This window comes from Biomphalaria glabrata, chromosome 4 (genome assembly GCF_947242115.1).
Source record: "Biomphalaria glabrata chromosome 4, xgBioGlab47.1, whole genome shotgun sequence".
NCBI classification, from domain to species: Eukaryota; Metazoa; Mollusca; class Gastropoda; family Planorbidae; genus Biomphalaria; species Biomphalaria glabrata.
In genome coordinates this window covers 55,171,696-55,185,414 of record NC_074714.1, presented here as the reverse complement: position 1 = coordinate 55,185,414, position 13,719 = coordinate 55,171,696, and the positions used below count along the sequence as shown (strand labels likewise).

Here is a 13,719-nt window from a genome sequence, read left to right as displayed (position 1 = left end):
TCTGAATTGTTTGTTATTGAAGTACAAGTTAGTGGTGTAAGTAATTGTTTAATAGCTTTTGTTGTTACCGAAAGAAAAAATAATTAGCTAATAAAGCCATAAATATTTTATCTAATTTGGTGTGAAAAACTACGTATATATGAATTAATATATTCGTTTTTTTTATTAAAAAATTAATTGTGTGAGTACTATTTATTGTTTGCAAGAAAAAATTTGTGGCTCTTTAAAAACTTTAAAATTTGGTAAATAGTCATTTTTGGCTCTTTTGACTCAAAAGGTTGCCGACCCCTGGTATAGACAGTGGGTCTTCCAATTACATAAAGTAACAACCATTTGTGTACAGAAACCAAACTTGAGGTCACAATCGACTTTCTAATCAGTAGGGTGAACATTAATTTCTTTACAAGGATGCTTTAAAAACCATCGTCAATAATTAGACGAAGATGATGTAAAACAGAACTATTGCGCTGTTGGAATTCCTCGGGTTCCCATACATGTGACGACCAATACACTTTCAGAATATCTGAAGATTCAGCATGTGACTCGGAGTCCCGAAATGTTACTTGGTATTAGACAACACACAATCCAAGACAGGACAAATCCAAAGCTTGAGGAAATTGTTCTCCCTTACCCCGTGTGGAACTGGTGCACCCTGTGCACAGTCTGGCGTAGAAGCTTGTCTTCATTGACATGTACTCTCTCATTAGATTCAGAAGAACCCAGTTTGGGTTCAGTCACACACAGGGGGCCCCAACTTCGAGTTCCTGAACCCGGGCCCACGGGTACCCTTGCTACGCCACTGGTCACATCTACTACGCAGTTCCACCTACGTTGGCGGAAGATTATGAGAAAACGGAGGCACCCCCCCCCCCCAGAGACTCCGTTTGCGGTCTTCGCATGGGGGATGGTAGTGTCCCACGAAAACAGACGTGATTACATAATCACCTTGATGATGGGGACCTCTTGACAGAGGGGTCGGTGAAAAGCCAATCTTTCAATTCTGGCCACGGACAAGGGCCTTTCTGGTGGTCCTAAAAGAGAGTAATTTCGAAACTTAATAGTCACAAATTTTCATGTATGATAATTATCGTCCTATAAATCTAATTGGAGTAATTTATCCTCAAATTTCTCGTTGTTTTTATTTGGTAATCAGGTCAAAGGGAAGTAACCCTAAATTTAATTATTCGCTAGTTATTAATTGTTCTTCTTCTTAAAAGTATACTTTTTTTTTTGAATGGTAACATTTTGCTTTGTAAATGAGACACTTAGTGTATAAACTGTCTTATTTATGTTACATCCTAACAAAATTCATCTTGCTTAGTACCAATTTATTTATTGTTTTTATTCTCTACGAGATACCAATTACATAAAAAGAAAAACATTGCCAAGGCAGTCACGCACTATCATTTTAAGAGGTAGGGCCTATTACTCCAGCAAAATGGGTCAATCTATTTTGAAATTGTTCGAATTTTAACACACACCTATATTTCCGAAAAAAATAAATTTTATGAGATTATTGCAAACATTTAAATTTGTAACGTTTAATGCTTCAAGCTAGAAACATAAATATAAAAAAAAAATAAATGTAAAGGTCACCAGTTTCTAGGGCCGACAGTTAACGAGGCTGTCATGTGGCCAGCACAACAGCCAACTGCCTTACTTTCCCCAACTAATGTCAGGTACCCATTAGAGTTGGTTGGACAAGGGCGCCTCAAAACTCCAGAAAATAAAAATCATAGTCTTCACCAAGATTTGAACCTGGAACTCCTAGGGACCAATCACTTTGGCAGTCAGCTACTACGACCTTAAAGTATTAAATGAGGAGAGAGAGGGAGAGAGAGAGAGATTGAGAGAGAGGGAGAGAGAGGGAGAGAGAGAGAGAGAGAGAGGGAGGACCTGACAATTCTGAAAAGTTCTAAAACATTAATTAGTACAGACATTGAAATGGACGCACCACTTTGTTCTCTTTGCACGGTGCTGAAAACAAGATAGCGGTGACAACATTTGTTCACCAAATGTTGAATTCTCAAGATAGGTAGATAACCCATGGAACTATACTAATGGAACACCAGCTTCGAGTTTTTTACAAAGACAAAGAGAGTCGAAGTGCCGTCGCGCATCTTTTTTCGCGCACCATACCATTTTGAAAAATCGATGAGGATGCCAAAGAAGAAATTTACTCCGAGAGCCACTTGGATTGACCTTCATTGAGAGTAAAACTTCCCCACACTATATTTTATTAGATCTGTACAAACTTTATCCATTTTCTGACTATCTGATAAAATAGATACAATTTCCCTGAATAAGAGATCGTCACAAAAGTTATTTTTTTCGATCACCCTATAAAATGCCACTTATTTTCCAAAAAATAGAATCTAAATTCCGAAAATACAATCTTTCAGTGTTTCTGTGTTTGGTTTATTTACACTAAATCTGGATATAGACATGTCTACCGTTCCGCTAAATGCGTATTTGTTACGATATACTAAATTGCACGAAATAAAAATAGGAGGCCTAATACAGTTTTGACACTCCAAGCTACGCATTTCTAATCGTTTTTTTTTATTATCGAAAGGACTAGGCTATAGGCATACATGTCTCGTGGGAAACAAAGAAAAAGTTAATCTTGATATATATAATATTGTAGCCTAAATAAAATGACAAAAAAAAAAAACTATAGCCTAATCTAAAATGAAATAGATCTAGAGCTACATTTTCTTGGACGAATGATATAAAATAAGTATAAATAATAAGTCATATAGGCCTAAATCTGATAGATCTAAAACAAATACTGATAGAGTCATTCATTAATTAATTATTAGAATTACTTGACTACCAACTGGGTATTTTTATTGCCAAAATACAATGTATTTTATGTGCATTTATTAAAAACAACAACAAAAAATTAAGCGTTTGACGCAACTAGATCTAATATTAGTAATATATAGATTCTAGTTCTAGATCCAGAAAGCTACTTCTCTAATTCAGTTTTCTTGTTAGATCTAGATGTCTAGACCAGTAGATCTAAATCTAGTAAGGGTTTTTGTCATGGAATAGATTTATAAAACTTCAGCCACCTACTGATCACGATATGACAGATAGGCCTACTCTCTCTACTACTAGACTCTACTGCTCTACATCTAGTAGATTCTAGATCTAGATCTAGTTAGTTATTAGTAGATCACTACATTTGACTAGATGATTACTAGTAAAATTCAATGTGTACTTCCGACTTTAGCTCAACAAACAAGTCTACTCCAAAGTATAGATCTACTAGTAAAGTCACAAAGTGTAAAGGATCATTATATATTCACATTAAAAAAATTATAGGCCTAAATGAATCGAATAATCAGTCACTAATTTGACTTAATCAGTAATCTAAATTGTAGTTTTTTTTTAAATGGCAAGTGTTATTGATGACTTCTGACTTGTAAACCAGTTGCAGAGATTCTAGTTTTTATTTTGATGACATGTTACAATATATCAATGATATTTAGATAAACGCAAGTACCTAGTGGAACAGACAGAAGGACCATTTAATATAAGGCAAAGAAGTAAGATGTTTATAATCCATCAAACTCACAGAGGACTAGTGTCATTTGTGACGGCATTTCATGCATTTACAGAAGCTACAAACTATTCTACAAAAATGATAGGGTTGTCTTTGATTCCGAAGACTTATGAGGAATGCTATGTTTCCAGTGGCTACTCAGCCCCAGCTGTGACCTACATATTATGCCACACTGAGCACAGGCGTAACCATTGTCCACCTGTGGTAGAATCAGTTGTTTTTTTCTTTTTGCCGTCTACCCTCGGCAATTAATTTTCATTGGTGTATACCACACCTTTGTAAGTGACCTCCAGCTGTCTCGTTCTGAAGCTGTATGCAACCAGGTGCTCTCTTATTCTATGTCAGTTAAAGCAAGTTGGCGCCTAAGCTTGTCTTTAAAGCATTTCTGTGGTACCTCTTTATGTGCATATGACATGTTAGGCAAATAGGTTTTGCCTATCGGAAGGCCATTTCGGAAAGTATAGGTGTTTAAAATGAAACTCCAAACATCTGGACTTCCAGTAACCAAGAAAATAAGCTTAGGATTCAAAGAGACGACACTGGCATTTCAACTAAGTAAAATTAATAGCAACTTTAATTGCAGTCCACCAATCAAGATAAAAAGAAACAAGTGTGGCTTCAATAGCATTGATGATATTTAGTTTACTTTTATCTCATTTACTAGTATTACTATTCATTGACTAAGGTTTTTTATTGTCAAATATGCATAAGTACATGTACTAGTTCCTGCAATTTGATGAAAAATAATAATTAAATTGTGTGTAGTCTATATACAAATGTTTATAAGAGATCACACATTAGCTTAATTTACTTAATTTCAAAACTATGATTTTGTGTTCTAACTCTACTTAAATTATATTTTATATATATATATATATATATTTTTATATTTTATTTTAAGAATGCAAAGTTGGAAATTCTGTTCTGATGAAAAAAAAATATTAAAATAAAGTAGATGTTTATGGTTTCTTTGTATTTATTTTTTAGTTATTTATTCATTAAAAATTAATTGTTCATTAACATTTACTTGAAGTAAAGATCAAAAACACAAATTCAATACATGATCAGCTCTCAATTCATGCAGATCACAGCCCATCACTTAAATGTATTTACTGTCAATTCTACACACTATTCATTTCAAAATGTTGCTTTAAATTGTTATATGACACAATCAAAGTACTGGTACCTCACATTGATGTAGGCCTAAAGCAGCTGAAATAATTACAAATTTTCATTCAATAACTTGTACTGTCATTTATTATCAGACGTGTTAAAATAATGACCTGTATCATCATCATCATCATTGGCCTCCTTCAGTTGTAGAAAGACTAAGGTTTCATCTCAGAGCACACTTCCTCATGTGGCTGTGGAGCCCTATTTTGGAGAGACACTCCCGTCCACAGCACAGGTTAAGGTGGCTTTTGCTTCAGTGGTAGAGGAGCTGGCCGTTTTTCGGATTGTACGTTTTTCTTCCTGAGCTGAGACCCATGTACTTTTACTGTCCATAGCTTTCTTGGTCACTGTCTCTCTCCATCTGTTGCGGTCTAAAGCTATGTCTTCCCAATTGTCAGTGTTGATGTTCACTGATTTGAGGTCACGTTTTATTACATCTATGTAATGGAAGTGAGGGCGACCAGTTTTTCTTGTGTCAGTAGTGTGTTAAAACTAATGACCTGTATATATAATTTATTAAGCAGGAGCATCAACAAATCTTGAACAATAATTGTCTACAGAAAAACTTTATTCTTATCCAAACAATATACATTTACAACGTATTTAGGAAAGTTAATTTATATTTATACAAATCTATATGGCCTAAAGATTATAGTGTATTTTGATGTGTGAATACCAAGTTACATTATTACATGAAAATAGTGTACTAATTTTTTAAATATTCTGGGTAATAAAAATAAAAAACTAATGATACAATAAAATTGAAGCATTAGTCAAAAAAAGAAAAATTTCACTCAAGATCTATGTGAACTCTGCTTGAAAAAAATCATTTTGAAATTAATTAAAAAAAAAAAATTATGGTTCTTTAGTCAATGGCAATTATTTAACAATTTCATGATTATCCATTCATTTCAATATACTTATAACTGAAAAATAATTCATAAGGTTTAGATACAACCATTTGAAATAATGATTATAATTTTTTTCTTAATTTGCTTAATTCAAATCTAATATAAACAAGATTTCCTCTGTCAAGAAACTTATGAGGGAACAACATGCATGTTCTTCTCAGTAAGGGAATTAAGAATATTTAATTGATGTTGCTTTTTTTTTGCCAACATTTTAAACCTTTGCACCAGGTTTTAGTTTTAAGGAGAATGCACCATATTTTATATGTTTACTTTTGTTAGATTCTTATTTTTAATTTTAAAAAAGTAAAATTTCCCTTACCACTCATCCACTGCACTCCCTCTTGTTTTAATGGGGCTCAGATTAATAGTTTTCAAGTACAATATCAAACAGATTTAAAGAAATACTAAATCCAAACCTGTTGGCTGAATGACAGGATATACATAAATATGTATACAGCTTACAGTATAATATATATATATCTTAAATTAAAATTGGTCCAAGACTTTTATTTTGCAACATGATGGGATTTTCCTTTCTGGTGGTGCTATGCAGGAGTCCAAGAATCTCATCTTTTCTCATAACAGAAAGTTATCTAGTTATAAAAATAAATAAAAGGGATTTTCAAAAAAAAAAAAAAAATATGTGTGACATATGTGTTGACCATGCTAAACGTATATATGTTATTAAGTATAGTTATATAATTTTGCCATTCTAAAAATAGTCTGTACCTAAAAGGAGCTACTGCGTTAATGTGTAGACATGGCCCTGACCTTAATAGTTATGAATTATTACTATAGGTGAAGGCAGATGTTCAGTTAATGTGATGCACATTGAACTAATCTAAAAGCAACTATAACATATATTATGATTTACATTTTCATGGAAAACTAGTTTTTCAAAAATACAAGTACTTCAGCTTATGAGAAAAGTACATAGGGAAAAATTGCAGTACCTTACCTTTAAGAGGTGCAACCAATCAGTGACTTTTCAGGAATGCATGCCTTTTTCTTGCATTTCCAAACATAACTGTAATTATACAATTAGGCATATTGGTTAATTTCTTTTGAAAACATTTAAATAAAAAAAAATATTATTAAATTGAAAACGTTGTTGTATCAAACATACAAATTATCAGACAATTTTGCCTAATTTCATCTAACAGTTTATTGTAAAGGAATGGCCTGCACAACAGCCAAGGTATATTAGGCACTCATGAAAGATGAATGTGCTTAAGACTGTTATAAATAAAAAAAAAAACTAGAGAAAAATGTTAAATTCCGATATTTGGATGTTGCTTGACCATGAAAATCACACAATACATAAAACATCTTTAGATAACTAAAATAAAAATTGTATAGTAGTACTTACATTAAATATTGAATGGATGCCAATATTATTAATGTCTGCCCAGAGAGTAGAAATAGTATAAGTATGATCCTTGAGCCATTCTGGTACATCCTCAGAACTGGTTGCCATGGTTCTACTTGTTAATAACTGAAACATTACAAACATTTTTTTAAATTTATAATTTATCACAGACTAGAATAGAAATGTTGCCAGGAAAAATACCAATGGTTAGAATACACCTGATGCTACTTTTGTAGCCTTATTACTGGTTAAAATGCACCAAAACTTCATTAATTAAATCTGATAAGAAACATATATGTATCACACAAGTCCAAGTTTATCAGAGTGTCATAGCAAATAATTAACTAGATATGTGAGTTTTATATGAAAGTACTGAATTTCAGGGGATAGATCCAACTTGACACCACATCATTTATTATTTCATGAACTCATGGGTCTGGGCATGGCATGGAATGGAAACTATTATTTAATATACATGGGGTGTAGGCAAGGCATGGATTATAAATTGTCTTGTATAGATTAGATTGGGTAAAACTGCCAATCGAAGGTAACTTTTACTGATAGATCTGGATCAATTATAAATTTATGGGACCTAAGCCTGCATAAATTTTATCTTTTATTTATATATTTTATGTACATATATAACTAGTCTAGAATCTATAATTATATCTTAATAATAATTTTTGTATATGTCATATAATATCTAACATATATTAAGTATAGATCAGTAGATTTAGAATTTTAGCTAGTGAATATTTTTATATTCCTAATCTGAACTGGATCTATATATCTAGAATTTAGATCAGTAGATTTAGTATTTTAGGTAGTAAAAACTTTTATATTCTAAATCTAAACTGGATCTAGATCTAATTATTCTAGAAGACTAGTTGTCAAGATTGACTACACTATGGCTAATGCACTAGCTTAGTAGGCCTACTAGATAGATCAAGAGACAGAGTACTAATAGACTTGTCTTGCCTCGTTGGGCCTCTCAAATCAGCTACAGACTTTAGAGACAATTTAGGAAGGTGAATATCGATCCAATTCAAAGATCTACTATCTACATGTTAGAGTCTAGCTAGAGATGCTAGATCTAGTCTAGAAGGCTTATCAATTAAAAATAAAATCAATCATTTCTAAAGTTTGTAAAATTATATGTAGATCTAATCTATCTATTTATAATATAATAAAAATCTATGTCTACTTTTTAAATATTTAAAATGATATGGCTGATGATATTAATTATTTTAATTGAGACATTGACATACTGTCACATACAAAGTAACAAAATAATTAATCTTATACTAACTCATAGACTCATACCGTATTGTATTAAACCTTCGAGTTTACGTTCCACTATCTTGACTTGACTATATTGACTAAATAAAGGGCACTATGATTATAGATGTAGATTATTTAATTATTATCTATGATGATGATGTTTATCAACTGGTAGATCTATAAGTAGTATCGTCACTATAAGTATAATAAGTATAACCACTGCATTCTTTTCATTCATTGTCTGTATCAATAATCGTGTGAATGTGATGTGAAAGTGAAGTCTAGATTTAGATAGAATTGATAGATTATAGATCTACTATTAAAAAGTATTAACTATACTAACTATAGTGTCTATACTATAGTATAGCCAGTATGACTCGTATGAGTATACTCATATACTGTAAAAGTGTATACTAAGTCTAAAGCTATAGACTATAGACAGACTAGATCAGTGGTTCCCAAACTTTTTTGTCTCGTAGACCCCCTGCCATGTTTTCTGGTTTTCGGTAGACCCCCTACTCAACTTGCAAATTTTTGCAAATTCATCAACATTATTTTTAAACAAATTTCTAACTGTAGTACGTTGAAGAGTGAAATAGTAATTTAAAACTACACAACTACGGATATAATGTTTTATACACAAATATGTTTTTCTATTAATTAGTCTTTCTAACATTAAATATTAATTAATTAATTAATGAATATGCTTTAAGTATTATTGTAAAAGGTTTCGCAAAGAACAGTTTCTCGTGTATTTCTTGATCTTTCACGCGTGGCTCAAATATTAAATCTGCGGAACTGTTTTCATTAACAGGAGAGGGGCAGAGGCGAGTAACTGGAGCCTAAACCAGGTCTCGTCGGTCAACCTTAAGGAAATATAAGGAGACGGTGACCATTACCGCCATGTATCCCTGGGCCGTCCCCTCTTCTTCTTTCCTTGTGGGTTCAGGCAAGGGCTTGCCATGTTATGCTGGATGCAGGCTGGCGAAGGGTGTGACCTATCCATTTCCAGCGTCTCTGAAGGATATCTACTTCAATGGGCTGCTGCTTTGTTCTTTGCCACTGTTCCTCATTCGAGATCTTGTCTGGCCAGCGGATTATAAGGATCTTCCTCAGGCAGCTATTGATGAATACCTGTATTTTTTTTCATGGTGGTGATGGTGGTTCTCCAGGTCTCTTCTCCATAAAGTAGTATCGGCTTAACAATGGTGTTACATAGCCTGATATTGGTGGTGGTGCTTTTTTCCCTAGATCCCCAGGTGTTCTTCAGCTAATGGAAGGCTGCTTGAGCTTTACCATGGCACCGCGATTTGGAAGCAGATGCCAAGCAGATGGACAAGACGTGGAGACAGTAGGAGAGTCTCGCCTAGAACCGAGATGCCTGGAAAAAGCTGGTTGATGGCCTATGCCCAGAAAGGACCACAGACATAGATGAGATGAGATAATATGGTGACCATTAGACAGTTTGTAGCACACAGCGCTACACCTTGTCTGACCAAACTGTATTTATATCTTTTGCAAAGATTTACATAAGAAGGTTTTAATTTTATAACTCATGCCACCGAAGCGACCTTAAACTGTATTGTCGCTTAAAGAAATTCTTTTAATAGTAACAGATGTAGGTTTTTGTAAAAAGGTAATAACAATGCCTTTGCTGTTTTCCGTATTTTGCTATAAGTAAAGAAATCTTGTAAGACGCTCACAAACCAAAATCTTCTCTATATGATGTCGAACAGAGATTTTGTGGGTCTATTCTGAACTTTGAGTGTTCGAAAGTTGTTCAAATCTTAATTTTTGTCAGGGTGGCATTGCCTCAGATGATCATCCAGCGTAACTGGTTTCATATCGTCATAAATAAGTCACTTAGGCAACTATGTGTTTGACAAGGAAGGAATGAATTCCATTTTAAAATAATTAATGCTGTACTGTCTACATTCCTTTTTTTTTTCTAAATATTAGTTACATGTAGACAAAATTAAGCTATTTAAATAAGTATTGAAATTGAATACAAGAATGTTTCGTTTCAATAGCAGGATAAATATTGAAAGGATTTACTCGGGTACAAATCATATATTAGTGTATGAAATAATTACATTAATGGAATGTGAAAATTAAGTTACGACCTGCTTAAATGAAATCTATTACCGTAGACCCCCGTGGACATCTCATAGACCCCCAATTTATTTTTTTACTTTCGTAGACCCCTTGGAGGTCTTCGTAGACCCCTGGGGGTCTATATGGACCACTTTGGGAATCACTGGACTAGATGATCGATAGATCTAGTCTAGATCTAGATCTAGATCTAGGTGTCTAGACTAGATCTATAAATATTCATATTCATATTGATCTCATGTATGGTCTAGATCTAGATTGTAGATAAAATAGAGTGGATCTCATGACTGTCTATATTAGATCTATTGATTTTTTTTAAAACGTTAAATAAATCTAGACCTTAGTCTTTAACTTTAGTCTAGGTGTTGTAGATCTATATTATTCTAGATAGATCTATTATACAAGTTCTAGATCTATATATAAGTTCGGTTTTTAAAAAATTCGCATTCGAAATTTTAAATACCCAGATTTAAGTATTTATATACCCATATTGGTAGGTCCGAGTTAATCATTTATTAGATCTATTAAAACATGTCTATATAAAAGATTATTATTTTAAAAATATATTATTATATAAAAGATATAGTTATGAATATTTACTTTAAAAAATTAAACAAATGAATTTTTCACTTTTGCCAATTAACACTCTGGCTAGCAAAAAGGATGACTCCTCAATACTGTGAAAAGACGATAACTGCATGAGTTGGTTTGGAATTGTATTTTGTAAGACTAATTTTCAAAACATATCCTTCATGAGAGAGAACGACAAAAGGTTGTCAAAAAAAAAAGCTGGCTGGACTACGCAAATAATGGACCAGCGTCTCTCTCTTGATATCTTGTTAAGAACATTGGTGACCGGGAAAAGTGGATGGTTTGGTTGCGCGGGACAGATGATAATAATGACATGTACATAAAAAATAATTCCAGATTTTGTGTAAAATACCCAAATGAGGAAGTACTGGAAACACCTATTTTAACGAAGTGGCCTTAAAAAAAAATCTTTTGTGACGATCCATTATTCAGGGAAATTGTATCTATTTTATCAGATAGTCAGAAAATGGATAAAGTTTGTACAAATCTAATAAAATATAGTGTGGGGAAGTTTTACTCTCAATGAAGGTCAATCCAAGTGGCTCTCGGAGTAAATTTCTTCTTTGGCATCCTCATCGATTTTTCAAATTGGTATGGTGCGCGAAAAAAGATGCGCGACGGCACTCTGATCATAAAATCTCGAAGCTGGTGTTCCATTAGTATAGTTCCATGGATAACCAAATTAAAAAAAAACAACTTTTAAATACAATTTATATTAATAATACATTCCAATCATTGTATGTGTGTGTGTGATGTACCTGCGAGCGAACGCTGTGTTTTTAAACGTGATTGTAAAAACACATCTTGTATGCTTAAGCCAGCTCATTGCGGTCAGGTCTAATTTGTTTTGTGGACGATTGTGGACAGCAGCCAAACATTCCGGGGCCACATAGGTCTCACTATTCACAACAGGAGACACAAAACTGCCGTTCAAATACCCTCAGCCCCCCCCCCCCGGTCAACGAAAAGTGTCTAAGGGAGGGCAGCCTGTGCTACGATTCAGGGGGATATCCACAATAAAGAAGCCCCATTAGAGACAAAATCCACTTTTCAGCGGGTCAGTAACTTTATGTTGGCAACTGTGGTGAAATAGTTACTACTAGTCGACCGGCAGCGTAGCATACGCCGCTATTTTGCAGGGCCGGCCTTAAGCCACTGCAACCTATGTGACCGAAGGATCCGCACTTTTATGGGACCCGAGCTAATTCAAGGTGTATAAATTATTAAATTAAACCATTTTATAACTTAAAACAGATTTCCGGAGTTCCTGGAAATCTCCCGAAATTGCAAAATATACGAAAAAAGTCCTTAAAATATTCGGAAACATATAGAAAAAAATTGTCATTTTGGGTGTCATTCAATATGGAAAACGCCAATCCTATGCTCTATTAATAAAAACGGCATTATGCATTAGCCGTCATTGTTTAATCAGGTGAAAGAAGCTTCTCGCGCCTCAAAATAATGAAGAATAACTTGAGGTCAACAATTCTCAAAGATAGATTGAAACATTTGGTAATTCTTGCTACGGAGCGGAATCTATGTAGGAAACAGATTTACTGTGATATACTGTATGACTTAGTTACACGCAAGGCTCGTAAATTAATTCTGTACGTAGTAAAGAATGAATAAAATGCATAGACAAATTTATTTTCTAATACAAACTCTTAAATTTCACTTATTGTTCGCTTCCCTACCCAAACTTGGCCCCGCGAAATCCGTTTCGAATTGGGCCCCACAATGCTTAAGTCCGGCCCTGCTATTTAGTGTTTGTAAAATGTTTGTTTGTAAAATGTTTTACATGTTTTGGATGTTCCTTCAGAGTTGACGATAGTTTACTTCCTAGTCCAAACCTCCCGCAAGACGAAGGGGGATGGGAGCGGGCTGGGTTTGACAGTCCAACGCGCAGCCATCCGTAGCGAGCTGTAAAAACGTTAACATTACAGATGTATTTTCAGCTATGGGCTTTACCTACATAACATTTCCATCATCTCATGGTAATTCTTTATTCAATAAAGACTTGCTGTTAATATGGTCACAAAATGTCCAATATTCTGCTTTTATAGAAACAGCACGTGCAATATATTATTCCACTGTTTTTCTTCTTGACATCAAACATAGCAACGACTTTCTTGTCAATTGTATTTGTAGCCGGATGCTCTTATTTCCCAATTTTCCAATGCAGATGAATTCTTCAATACGTCGGACTTGGAACCACACATTGAATTAAGTTACAAATTTGTATTTCATTTGTATACAATTAGTTGAAAATAGTCGACAGCAAAAAAAATAAAGTTTTTTTTTTTTGCTATTGAGTGACAGTCACAGCTTTCCTATTATATTTATACTTATAACTCGATAGAAACTACCTTGAGTCTCGCTACGTCTAGGTGTCCCTGGTTCAGTTCTAGTTAACGAAATAAAACAATTCAACCACTCGATCAAACACAGAACCTTTAATAATCTTTTACTGCATATCACACACGCTGGACCCTGTCTAACCACTCTCTGCCAACAAACACACTTCCGGTCATTCGCGCAGAGTGTAAAAATAGATTATACATACATACACATATTCATCCGTGACAGTGACTAAGTCGTCCCCATTAGGAAGCATCAGAACCATTCTTGGCACTAGCCCAGAAGAGAAGTCCCCTAAATATTCAAGTATATCATTCGACGAACACATTGTAACATTGATTGCCTTCATCTTG

At 33.8% G+C, this 13,719-nt stretch overlaps 1 long non-coding RNA gene across 4 annotated transcripts; it reads right to left on the bottom strand.

Annotated features, from left to right (window-relative positions):
• Positions 1–5,486: 5,486 nt before the first annotated feature.
• LOC129926092 (uncharacterized) lies at positions 5,487–11,677 on the bottom strand. Of its 4 annotated transcripts, none has more exons than XR_008777781.1 (4): positions 11,018–11,677; positions 7,025–7,150; positions 6,614–6,682; positions 5,487–6,248 (listed from the first exon to the last, which is right to left on the bottom strand). It is a non-coding gene; the product is annotated as an uncharacterized LOC129926092 (long non-coding RNA). The 4 variants fall into 4 exon arrangements; XR_008777783.1 differs by lacking the exon at positions 11,018–11,677 and adding an exon at positions 10,757–10,819; XR_008777782.1 differs by lacking the exon at positions 11,018–11,677 and adding an exon at positions 8,348–8,873.
• Between the last annotated feature and the right edge of the window lie 2,042 nt (positions 11,678–13,719).